Source organism: Heteronotia binoei, chromosome 2 (genome assembly GCF_032191835.1).
Source record: "Heteronotia binoei isolate CCM8104 ecotype False Entrance Well chromosome 2, APGP_CSIRO_Hbin_v1, whole genome shotgun sequence".
In the NCBI taxonomy this organism is placed as follows: domain Eukaryota; kingdom Metazoa; phylum Chordata; class Lepidosauria; order Squamata; family Gekkonidae; genus Heteronotia; species Heteronotia binoei.
The window spans coordinates 68,359,063-68,372,621 of NC_083224.1; the positions used below are offsets into that span (position 1 = coordinate 68,359,063).

Consider the following 13,559-nt stretch of genomic DNA (forward strand, 5'->3'; position numbering starts at 1 on the left):
ATTAGAAAACCAATAAAATGAGTTGAAGAAATATCCTGTGGCAGATGACAAATTACCATAAAGTTACTTGAATGCTGCTGGAGAATTGTAAAAATGTCTTGATTAAAAAGAGAGAGAGAGAGTCTGCAATTGCTTGAAATTTTAGACAATTGAAAAGGGTTGGAAAAATCAAACTAAAAGAGAAATGGACTGGCTCACTCACTGCCTAAGCTAACACACAATGTAGATGAAAAGTCAGCTATGTTGACTAATTCTGACTTCAATTCAAAATATTCTTACGCCGTTAAGTTACCCCTTTCCTTCTTCATTATATCTCATGAACACATGAAACTGCCTTATACTGAGTCAGAACTTGTCAAGATCAGTACTTGTCTGCTCTGAGCTCAAGTCCATCTCCCTGATATGTTAAACTAGAAAATGCCAGGGATTGAACCTGGAACCTTTTGCATGCAAAGCAAGAGCTTTACCACTGAGCCACAACCTCTCCCAATTCTGTTTTCCTTGCAGATTTAGATAGAATATGGGCAGAAAACGACCTGGAATAGCAGGATGACCCTCTGCACAGAATGGAAGAATTACTATAGTTTGTTGTCTTGGGCCATGGGGGGGGGGTGGAATCAAAAATAACAATTGTGTAACTCATGTTTATCAGGACCAACCAAAAAAAAATCTCAAAACAGCAAACATCTGAGACACATTGGGCTGGTTGTCCAGTACAAAACCAAGGAGAGGAAGTATCTTTTGTGGCATGGCAGAAAATCCTCTAGTCTGCAGTTTGTAGAGACTTAAAACAGAATACAGGATGTTTTGCCAACTTAATTGTATTAGGCAGTGTTGGATGCAAACCAGATTTCAGAAGAATGAAGCAATGCAATTAATGGTCAGCCCCCACTAACAAATTCTTTATGTTCTATTTCTTACCTAATTGAATGGCCCATCATTGTCACATCATCAGTACCAACTGAGGTGTGAATTCTTTTCAGCTACAGTCATCAAGGAACTTCAGAAATCATGCTGATCACAGTTGCTCAGCATGTGTTCTCGGACGTGTGTGGGAGGGAATATGCAGAATGTAGCTTCAAAGAGGAAATAGTATTAATGTAGGGTGGCTCATCTACTTCATTCATGTCTGAATTATTAATACTGGAAGTTGTTGTGAACACATCTTGAGGCCCGGGCACTCAGTCTGTGTATCTGATATGGTTTGTGGGGTACCCATTGAACTTTGTTCCCAAAATGGTCCACAGTCCCACACAAAGCCAGGATTGCTACATGTTGTCTTAGAAGGTTACTTATTAAGAATTTTTGGAACCCTATCATTAACTAATTGTTGACTAGACAATTCCAGCCAAGATATAGCTGGATAGTTCAACGTGTGATTTAAATTACTATGTAAATTACTACCACTTCCTTATTTTCCTATCTCCCTTGACACTCTTTTTTGACTTCTCAGCTCCTTTCTCAATCCACTGCAATCCTAACAATAATTTACAATTCCATATATCCCTAAACCCTGTTTGGGCTTTCCCCAAACCTCACTTACTTTTTAACTCCCCACCTGTGCCTCTCACATTGTTGCAGATACTCTGCTCTATGTTTCACTTCTTTCATTGATTCTTAGGGCTCCTGTCCCTTATGCTCCCAGTTTCATGTTTCTTCTTTTAACTTAATTTCCTGTTTTAGCATTCCTTACTCTGAGCTCCCTTCAGGCTTACCATCATACAATCTTTTTAGTCCCCTTGCCTATGAGGTAAAATTTGTTGGCACCAAATGTGCATTGTTTATCAACAGTGTATTTTTTCTCACAAGTTATATTGTTTCTGAATATTCTATTATACCACCAGAAGCTTGTCCAATGGGAAAAAGTGATTGTATGCAGATGTCAAGCCTAGTGTTTTTAGTTTTATGCATAATGAGATATCTGTAATAAAAATATTATTCCTCTATTGCATCTTTCTGTCAAAATATTTTCATTTTCTCACAGAAAAAAATCACATTCAAGAAAAATTCAAAAATGCCTCGAAGTATTGCAAATACCTTATATAATAGTTTAAAAACACCCAGATATGACGTTTGTTTGCAAGCTCACATATAATCAATTGCCAAGGAATATAAAGACTATCAAGGGAACATTTCACTTTTGCCTTATGTTGTACAAGTGCTCAATTAATCAGAAATCAGAATTCTAAAAATCAGTGTGGATTTGCCTGACTGTAGATTAGCGATGAGCATGAACTGGGAAAATGGCGGTTCATTTCAATTCACGGTTCATGGAGCCATATGAATCAGGAACCTTCCCATTTACCAAACTGGTTCATTTTATGAGGTTTGTGATGTGGTAGAATGGCCCCTCTGCAGGCTAGAGATGCCAAACTTGCAGTGAGTTTCCAGCTGACTCTCCAGGTTCTTCCTGCCCTCCAAGTTTGGTGAGGATTGGATTTAAAGGGGGACAAGTTGTACCCCCCCCCCCCCAGCAAGTACTCCAAGGAAAGTGCTCTCTGGAGAAATCACAGCTGCGGGCTTTTCCCCACAACTTTCTTACAATTTTCTCCTTCATTTCTATGTCCCCCCCCCCCCTTGCCATTTTCACTTCTTGGTCTCAAGACCTTCTCAACCCTATCCTGCTTGGTGTCAGAATGTATTTAAGAGTAGTATAGTAACAAACCTTTGTTAATATTATGAACAGAAGGCACTGGGTTTGCTGGGCACTGTATATTCCACTGGTTCTGCTGGCCTTCCACCCCCTTCTTGCTTGTACTGTGATTCTGTGCTTGACATAAGTCCTGCTAAGCCGGCATTGCCATAATGGCAGTGGGTTCTGCTGGACACCCTGTAATTGCACTGGTACTGCAGGGTACTCTGTACATTGCACTTGTTCTGTGGGGCTTGCAAAATGCTCCCATTCAATTTCTACTGCAGAGATTCTCTGGTTTGATTTTAATTCTATGGAAACAATGGAAGATGGGGCACCTTCTTTGGGTGGGGTAGCATGTTTCTTCACATCCAGTCTGGTGAAGCTTGCTATCATTTTTGGGATGCTTTGGCTAGTGTTAACAAAAGTTAGTATAAAGACAGATTCCTAGCTCTCAACAATATGTTGTAAATGTTTGAAATGGTTGGCTCTTGGGCTTCAAAATGGAGAAGAGAAGCCCTCTCAAGTGCTTGCTCAGAGCACATGGTGTGGTGGATTTTTTTCCCTGTCAAATCACAGCTGAGTTATGGTGGCTCTGTAGGGTTTTCAAGACAAGAGATGTTCTGAGGTTTGCCGTTGCTTGCCTCCATGTTGGCCCTGCTTAGCTTCTGAGATCTGACAAGATCAGGCTATCCTGGAGCTATCCAGGTCAGGGCTAGGCTGAGAGTAATGTGACTGGTCCATGGCACAAGTTGGGATTCAGACTTAGATTTCCCAGATCTGTCTGACACTTGAAGCACTACATCATACTGGCTGTCATGATGGAACAGCATGCAGTAATTAAAAAAAAACCAGTATGATTATATACGCAAAGTTAAATAAAAGAAAATTTTCACTGTCTGCATTTCTTTTCTGACCATTATTATTTGTTTTATTTTATGATTATTACTGAAAATAATTTTGTCATATTGAGGAGGTGCCCTTACCTTGATAGCCCCAGCCTAGCTTAGCCTGATCTCATCAGATTCCAGAAGCTAAGCAGGGCGGACATGTATGCAGGATTTCCATTTATTTCAGTGGTGTCAATATCCTTTATTCTGTGAGGTTAAGAACACAGTCCTAGGCTTGCGCAAGTAGTCCAGGCTGCTTGAGCCAGTCAAGGGGTTCATCTCTTCTCAAGCTCTACTTCAAGCTTCACGCAAATTATTTTCCACCTTTTGCACAAGCATCTACATACAGGCCCAATCCATGAGCACACTAGCCCCAACCCCAGTTTGCAGCCTGGGCACTGGCCCTGCTCCCATCTATGCATGCTCACTTGAATGTGGGCACAGCAGCACTTACACGTATTAAAGCTAGACTTGTGCTGGCTCAGTTCACTTGAGTAAGAGTGCTAGATGGAGTAGGCAACTTTTATGTGCATAGCCCATGTTTGGGCCAATGCTCAAAGGAAAGGGAAGAGCCATTGCATTCTACCACAAGAGGGTGTCAGAGTCAATATACTAATTCCTGTTCCTTGTCTATGCATATCAGCCCTGTACACATATGTCATGAACACTGTAGCCCTAACCATAGAAGAATTGAATCTGACATGAAGGAGCACCCTGGCCTCTCAGATTTTGCGCAACCATTGAGATGCTGATTGCCTTGTTGCTCCACAGTGGTTATCTACTTCTGGGCTGTTTGGGGCCAAGAAATATCAGATTGGTATTCCCAGCTCAAAGAGCCAGGTCATGACTAACCACTGCCCGCCATTTATGTAGTGTTATCAGCTAGATTCTCAGTAAATAAAGGTTGTTCATATGATTTCAGAACTAGGCTGCTATATACCAGCTCAGCACCTTACCTACCACTGGTACTAAATTAATTGGTAGTAATTACAGTGGAATTGGTCTTCTCCGCAGCACAGCATAATTGAACTAGAAGCTAAAATTCAGTACCCTCTAGATCTGCTATTTATGGCTTACATCTGAGCTGACTTTGAAATAACTTCTTCATGTTGCTGATGCAGCTCCAGAGGCTAAGGTTGGCTGGTTGGGTTAAAATGTCAAAACACCTGTCATGTTTGGGAGCTAGCATTGCTTGTTCTATTTGTAACCCACAGAGGATGCTAAAATCATGTATATTTCTTTTATTGCCTAGGGATTTTTTGTACATGTTTTTACCTGAGTAAATATCATCTCAGTTAAGTCACAAACATTTCCAACTCTGTTGGATGATTGTCTTGACCTGTTGAGAGAAACTGTAAACAGCTAACCCACAAATGTTGTTTCACACGCACAGAGAATGACTTGTTCCCATGGCCTTCCAGGCACATTTTGGTCCCTCCAGTTTGTAGCCTTGTCACTCAGCACTGTTCATGGTTGCCACTGGAAGTCCACAGAGTTCTGTTCTTTTGATCAATTAAAAATGTGTCCTCAGTCAGACAGTGGATTAAAATAGCTAAATTACATTTATATCTAAGAACTGACAAAAACTGTGGGTAGAGTTCCTCTCTTAGAAGAGTCCTTCCTCCTGTTCTTTCTCACATGAAGGAATGCCTCCTTTATAACATATGCATGCATCATCACAAAACAGTAAAATAGGCCTTTTTATTCAGAAATTTTATTCACATACAAAAACATGCCTTTTATTTATTAAAACTTAAATAATTTAAAACTGTTAGACATTGCCAAAGATTTCTTTTATTAGTGTGGCAGCCTTTCACTAGCACCACCTGGTGAGATGGCAGGGGTTTTGTTTGTTTTTGTTTGTTTTTTCTGATTAAGAGTTTTCAACCAGCTACAGTGCTGGCTGTGGATAATAAACATGCACCAGCACAAAAGTTGATGTTATTTGAGATGCATGAAAGTAAAAGGTTGGATGTGTTATAAGCCAAATATCACATGCTCCGGGCTATAATATCCATAGGTTAGATTAGCCCTGCAGGTAAGTGTTTTTACAAAGACCAACTCACCAGCATATCACTTCTTACATACCAATAAGCAGTTGCTCAAGAAGGTTCAAGAAATGCTCATTCAGAAGTCATTGTTCCTTACCCAGAACAAAGTGAGTGAGTGATTAAATGCACATCTGAGTTAAACACAGATACTATAGGAAGGGCCTACCCTAGATTTCTGTAGCATTGATCAGACTCCTTTTAATTGTCCTAGTTGATAGTGTTTTTACCAGTGACAATGTTATATTATTATCTTGACTATGTTACACTGATATCAAGCCAACAATAAACTGAATCAGTTAGTCCTCTGTCCCTGATAAAACAAAGATCTTATACAAGAGATCAGTCTTTTAAGTAGAGTAGTAAAAAAATAAAAAAAGGCACAAAGCTAGGGTTGCTAACCTCCAGGTGGGGAACTGGAACTCACACAATTACAGCGGATCTCAAGATGTCAGAGATCAATTTCATTTGAGAAAATGGCTCTTTGGAGAGTGGACTCTACGACATTATACTCTGCTGAGGTTGCTTCCCTCCCCAAACCTCACCTCCCAAGGCTGCACTCCCAAATCTCCAGGATTTTCTCAACCTGGAATTGGCAACCTTACACAAAATAGACAACAGTGATGATACATTGGAGAAGGACTGTGGCTCAGTGGTACAGTGTATGATTTGTAAGCAATAGATCCCCGGTTAAATCTTTGGCATTTTCACACAATCTCAAGGAGAATTGGTGAAGGCCTGTCTCAGCCTGAGGCCCTGGAGAGCTTCTGCCAGCCTGTGAACCTCAGAGGTAGTTGAGGAGTGAGCATGATGAAACTGAATCCAGAAAAGACAGAGGTGATGCCAGCAGCAGACATTGATCTTTGGAGGCACAGTTTTACCTGTAATAGATAGATGAGGCAGCTCCTCATTGGCCTTGTGCCTGTAGCTTAAAATAGTAAAGTACATGGATCCTGTCAATACTGCTAGTAGACAAGAAAAAAAAATTACTGAAATTGGATAACAGCTGCTTTCTGGATAGTGGGGAGGGGGGGTTGTTTTAAAACAACAGATTCTGATCAGAAATACTGTCATGCAGTCAAACACTCAGTTCTTTCAAGAGAAAACATTCTGGATACAGAAGAGGGGGATGCAATTTCTATCAATTCCTCCTACCAGACCCCTATTTTGCTCCTATGCTGTTCCTGAGGGACTGACCTGCAGTGACCACATTTCAGAAGTGGGATGAGTGGACTACAACAGGAAGGAAAAGTGGGAAAGTCTTGCTCCACCAAGTCCACAAATGTGCACCATTTGGCCTAGTGGTGAGAACTTAAGATTTCAGCAGTCATTCTTAATAAAACTATTTTCAGTCAGCCCTGATTATTACAAAATCACATATTAAGTAATTAAAGTATTGCTTGTATTTGATATTATGTAAGCAATGGTCAGTATATTGCATGACCTTTGATGCTCATTTAATGTCCATGCTGGGGCTGTTCTAGAATGGGTACTGTTGTACACTACACTAAGATGCTTTAGAAGATCAGTTTCTGAAGGGAAAGGTTGCTACCTGTCCAGCATAAATAAATGACTAAAAAAACAAATAGATAACAGTATGACCCACTCTCATGCTTTTAATAGATGGATTTAATTGGCATGGAATGAAACAATATTGTTTTAATATTGCTGCAAATCAATCCTCTGATGAAGGGACAGCTATCCAGTTCAAAAGTTGGCAACCCTATAAAGCAGATGTGAAGCTGGAAAACCTGTCTTAAGAACAGAAATGTCTAGTTATGGCACTGGAACTCTAGCAAATCACATTGAAGCCACTGAAGTAACAAAAGCCACCCAGAGCCAGTGAGCCTTTGAAAGCCCCTGATTTTCTCAAAGGGGTTGCAAAATTGTACTTCCTCTAGTTAATTTTTTTTCTGAGTATGCACCTGCATGTAAAGCTGAAATAAACTTTGCCCCTGCTATCTGTTCATCTGGATCTTTTCCCACTCAGCATTTCTTGCTCCATATTGTGACAAGTGACTTAAAGTGTTCTTATCTCTTCAAACCAAACAAGAGCAAGAATGAGATTGTCTCTTTCTAAATAGGGGATCAAGCTGTGCATTTGATTCGGTGTAGAGGCCCCCATTACATTCAGTTATGCTTGTGAACTTGGTTTTTGTAGCGAGGAATGAAAGCTGACCCAGTTTATTGCTGAATAAGATTTCAGGAGAATTAGATCAGTGAAATATACACTGCTGCCAGAGGAATGATACATTTTAATTTACACTTTCCTTATATTAATGGTGCCACTTTGTGCTTATTTGGCAATTAGCTCTTTGTATGGGTTGGAAGGGGATGATTAATACAAGGACACAGGTAGGGTTGCCAATCCCTAGTTGGGGACAAAGGATCACTGGGTTTGGATACCCTTCACCCACTTCAGGGTTATCAGAAAGCGGGTGTGGGGGAAAGGGAAATGTCTGCTGGGCACTCCATTATACCCTACAGAGACCAGTTCCTATAGGGTATAATGGAGAATTGGCCCTTGGGTATCTGAGGTAGAGGCACCAAATTTTCAGTATAGCATCTGGTGCCTCTCCTCAAAACAACCCCCAAGTTTCAAAAAGATTGGAACAAGTGGCCAATTCTATGAGTTCCAAAAGAAAATGCCCTATCTATTATTTCTAAATGGAAGGAAGGCATTTAAAAGGTGCACAGTTCCTTTAAATATGATGGCCAGAACTTCCTTTGGAGTTCAGTTGTGCTTGTCACAACCTTGCTTCTGGCTCCACACCCAAAGTCCTCAGATATTTCTTGAAGCAGACCTGGCAACCCTAGACACAGGGGTGAAGTTCAATGGCTGAGAACTAAAAGTGCCATCCTAAGCAGGTATGCTTAGCCATACAGGTGTTGCTGGTGACTGGTGTTATTTATATAACTTCCAAACAAATTCTCCCATCTAGATTTCATGTATTTACCCTAGAAAATATGGGTGAACTGCTAGTATATTAAAGTTGTTTCACATAGGTTTCACATAGTAGAAAATTAGGACTGCAGATCGCTCAGTATTTTGAGGAAGAAATAAATTCAAAATCAAGATATGTTCAAATACTATAGACCACTTTTAAAAAATTGCATTTCCTGAGGGGAGATTGGTTGTATATGCACTCCTGGTCTGCTCCATACATGCTACTATTCTGTTGAAAATTAATCATGAGATTTCGAATTCAAAGTTGCAGTTGCTCAAATGGATAAATTATCACAGCTCATGCTGATGCAAAAGCCTTCTTAACACCCATTTGACAATTTAATTAAATTCATAAACAAGTTGCATGTTCATAATGAACACAGATGCCTGCATGATGGAATCACAACACTGGGAAAGAGAAGGGCCATTTCAGAAAAAGGAGATCAGGGCAACTGTTGAATAAAAATGTGTTCATATTTAATGAATGTATAAGCCATTGGCATCATGTTTATTAGTACCTGAAGTATGAGAGATATTGACTTCATTTGGATCATAATCTAAATGTGTCTACTTTTTAAACTGTGGATAAATAGGATTTTATTGTCTCCATTTCCAATGTCATTGTTTTCAAAAATACAGTCTGAGAACAAGCTCAGCAGAAAGGCTTGCTAGGACAAAACTGAAATATAGGCAGAAAGATTACTCCTTCAAATTCTTTCTCTAGTGTATTGTGAGATTCAATTAGTATTATAAGGCATAATAATCACTATCACATATTTAGAATCATAGAATCATAGAGTTGGAAGGGACCTCTAGGGTCATCTAGTCCAACCCCTGCACAATGCAGGAAACTCACAAACACCTCCCCCTAAATTCACAGGATCTTCATTGCTGTCAGATGGCCATCTAGCCTCTGTTTAAAAACCTCCAAGGAAGGAGAGCCCACCACCTCCCGATGAAGCCTATTCCACTGAGGAATTGCTCTAACGGTCAGGAAGTTCTTCCTAATGTTGAGCCAGAAACTCTTTTGATTTAATTTCAGCCCATTGGTTCTGGTCCTGCCTTCTGGGGCCACAGAAAACATTTCCACACTATCCTCTAGATGACAGCCCTTCAAGTACTTGAAGATGGTGATCATATCACCTCTCAGCCGCCTCCTCTCCAGGCTAAACATCCCCAGCTCCATCAGCCTTTCCTCATAGGACTTGGTCTCCAGACCCTTCACCATCAATGTAACCCTCCTCTGGATCTGTTCCAGCTTGTCTATATCCTTAAAATGTGGTGCCCAAAACTGAACACAATACTCCAGGTGAGGTCTTACCAAAGCAGAGTAAAGCGATACCATCACATCACGTGATCTGGACACTATACTTCTGTTGATACAGCCCGAAATTGTATTTGCCTTTTTAGCCAACGCATCACACTGTTGACTCATGTTGACTTCAGCGTATGATCCACTAAGACCCCTAGATCCTTTTCACGCATAATACTTCTAAGACAAGTCTCCATGCATTGGATTTTTCCTACCTAAATGCTCAACTTTACATTTATCCCTGTTAAAATTCATTTTATTGATTTGAGCCGTTTTCCAGCCTGTCAGGGTCATCCTGTATCCTGTTTCTGTCTTCTTCTGTGTTTGCAACCCCTACCAATTTAGTATCATCTGCATATTTAATAAGCATTCCCTCTATTCCTTCATCCAAATCATTGATAAAGATGTTGAACAAAACAGGTCCCAGGACAGATCCTTGAGGCACTCCGCTTGTCACTCCTCTCCAAGAGGATGAGGAACCATTCACAAGCACTCTTTGGGTGCGATCTGTCAACCAGTTACAGATCCACCTAACGGTAACAGGATCCAAACCACATTTTACCAACTTGTCAACAAGGATAGTATGTGGAACCTTATCAAAAGCCTTACTGAAATCAAGATAAATGATGTCTACAGCATTCCCCTGATCCAGCAAGGTAGTCACTTTCTCAAAAAAAGAGATCAGGTTAGTCTGACATGACTTGTTCTTGAGAAACCCAGGCTGGCTCTTAGTAATCACATTCATTCTTTCTAAATGTTCCAGGACCGACTGTTTGATGATTTGTTCTCAAACCTTTCCAGGTATAGACGTCAAGTTGTTCGGATCGGTAGTTACCCGGATCGTCTTTTTTCCCCTTCTTGAAGATGGGGACAACATTCGCCCGGCTTCAATCTTCTGGCACCTCTCCTGTTCTCCAAGAATTCTCAAAAATAATAGCCAGAGGCTCAGAAATTACATTCACAAGCTCTTTTAGAACCCTTGGATGCAATTCATCTGGCCCTGAGGACTTAGTTTCATTTAAAGAAACTAAGTGTTTATCTACTACCCCTATGCTGATCCTAGGTTGTTTTTGCCATGTTGAGCACCGTTTCCCGCAGAAGAGGAGGAAAAGTAGGAATTGAGCAGTTCCACCCTCTCTTCATTACCTGTTACAATTTCCCTTTCTTGCCCTTGCAATGGGCCTACCATGTCCTTGCTCTTTTTCTTACTCTGAACATAAGAAAGGAACCCTTTTTGTTGTTTTTAGCATCTTTGGCCAGCCTAAGCTCATACTGAGCTTTAGCTTTCCTAACTTTTTCTCTACAAGCAGTGGTGATTTGTTTAAATTCATCTTTGGTTATAAGGCCCTCCTTCCAATTCCTAAAGGAGGTTTTTTTATTTCTCAAGTCTTTAGAGAGCTGTTTATGGAGCCACTTCAGCTTCTTTAGGCTTTTTCCATTTTTTCTTCTCATAGGAATCATCTGTGATTGCGCTTTCAGTATTTCACTTTTAAGAAACTCCCACCCCTCCTGAACCCCCTTCCTCCTAAGTATTTCTGACAATGGGATTTTACCCAGCATAGTTCTACATTTATCAAAGTTTGCCTTTCTGAAGCCCAACCTATAAGTCTGACTACGTATAGCTTTTCCCTTCCCTAAGACTGTGCCCACTATTTCCACTTCTTCAAGCAATTCTTCCTTGTTGGTGAGAATCAAATCCAAGATAGCAGATCCCCTTGTTTCCTTCTTCACTTTCTGGAAAAGGAAGTTGTAAGCAAGACAAGTCAGGAATATATTTGATTTTTCATTTTTAGCAGAGTTGGACTTCCAACAGATGTCTGGGTAATTGAAATCTCCCTTGATCACTGTATTCCTTCTCTTGGAGAACTTTGCAATCTGCTGTAGAAGTATCTCACCCAGGTCTCTGCCTGACTTGGTGGTCTATAGCAGAGCCCCACAATAATATCACTGTTATTTCTTAGTCCTTTTATTTTTACCCACCGACTCTCAACTGAGCTGCCATGCTCAGATTCACATATTTCCTCACAAGTATATACCTCCTTCATATATACTGCTACGCCTCCGCCCTTTTTCATTTGCCTGTCCCTTTTAAATAAGTTGTACCCCTGAATCCTAATATTCCAGTTGTGAGTGTCATCCCACCAAGTTTCAGTAAGGCCTATTATGTCATAGTCTCCTTCCTTTATTAGGACTTCCAGTTCCTCCTGTTTCTTTCCCATACTCTGTGCATTAGTGTAGAGACATCGGAATCCACGTTTTATGCATCCTGAGATTAGTTTCCATACAAGCGTGCAAGTTAACATTACCTAGCGTATGCGCCACTCTTTGCAAATCTTTAATGTTCTAATCCCCAGTTTCTGGCATCATATGAGGCTTTGAATTATTGTCTCGCTCCCCCATAAAATTTAGTTTAAAGGCCTCCTTATTAAGTTAGCAAGGCTGTTACCAAATGCCCTTTTTCCTACTGCCGTAAGGTGCAAACCATCTCCTGATAGAAGACCACCATATTGAAAGCATATGCCATGGTCCAGAAATCCGAAACTTTCCTGACAACACCATCAACATAGCCAGTCGTTTATTTGAAATATTCTTCTTTCTCGTCCTAAGCCATGGCCTTCAACAGGAAGCACTGATGAGAACATGACCTGTGCGCCCAGCTCCTTCACCTTCTGACCCAGAGCTACATAGTCTTTTCTAATACGTTTAGGGCTATGATGGGCAGTATCATTCGTTTCCACGTGGATCAGCAAAAAAGGATAGTAAGGATTTACAGCACTACAAGCTTTTGTGCGTAAGGGTGAACACAAGGATCATCTATTTCTTTAGGACTCAAGTCCCAGTGCTATGCAGCAATTTGATGCAATGTACTGCACCCCGCATAAACCCTCTGCATCCAAAGGTAACATATAAAATGGTTTTAAATGCACATGTTTTCTTCAGCAAACCTAAGGAGTTCAGAATCAGCACCTTCAGTTAAAATGATCAGGCAGTAAGGCAACATGAAAGTCCCTGAAGAGCAGCTGCCAGTCAGAGTAGATAGTATTGATGTAGACAGTTCCTATAGGATATAATGGTCTCTCAGCATAAGGTAGTTTCATTTGTGAATGTTTACATGAAATGTATTAAGGGCTGTGAAAAAAGCAGTAAAATAGTTGTATGGGTTCATCTGTTCCTCACTTCGTGTTGTCAAGCTGTAGTCTCTGCAATCTATTGTTGCTGACACTTGGATTTCCAGGTCTCCAACTACAATGGGAGACCTCTTGTTGGCAAGCTTCTCTTTCCTCTCTTTATGGCTCAGTGGCAGAAAGAGAGAAAAAATTAAAACTCATCACCAGGTCAACAGCATGATGTTACTTCCTGGGGACAACCTAGATATGACACCAGTCTTCTCTAGGAATCACTGGAAACGCTATGATCTTACCATAAACTTTCTAGGAATTCCAAGAGAGGCATGATGTCATGTATGGTTTTTCCCGGAAAGTAACATAATGCTGTTGCCAATATCATCGTCCTGTGTCCTCTCAGCCCCTGATTCCCGCTGGCTAGATTTGTTAGATCTGTTGGAAGTGGAAGATTGTGCTGTGCTCCTTTGTACATAACATATTGGAATGTCAGAGGGGACAGTGAAGCTAGCAAGCCTAGACAGATTAGTTCCTATATGTTTCCTCTTGTCTACTCTGCTGCTTTCCCTTCACTCCAGCTAACTCCTTCTCTCCATAACCACCATGCA

At 40.7% G+C, this 13,559-nt stretch overlaps 1 non-coding gene across 1 annotated transcript; it reads right to left on the reverse strand.

Annotated features, from left to right (window-relative positions):
* Positions 1-412: 412 nt before the first annotated feature.
* TRNAA-UGC (transfer RNA alanine (anticodon UGC)) lies at positions 413-484 on the reverse strand. The gene has a single exon. It is a non-coding gene; the product is annotated as a tRNA-Ala (tRNA).
* Between the last annotated feature and the right edge of the window lie 13,075 nt (positions 485-13,559).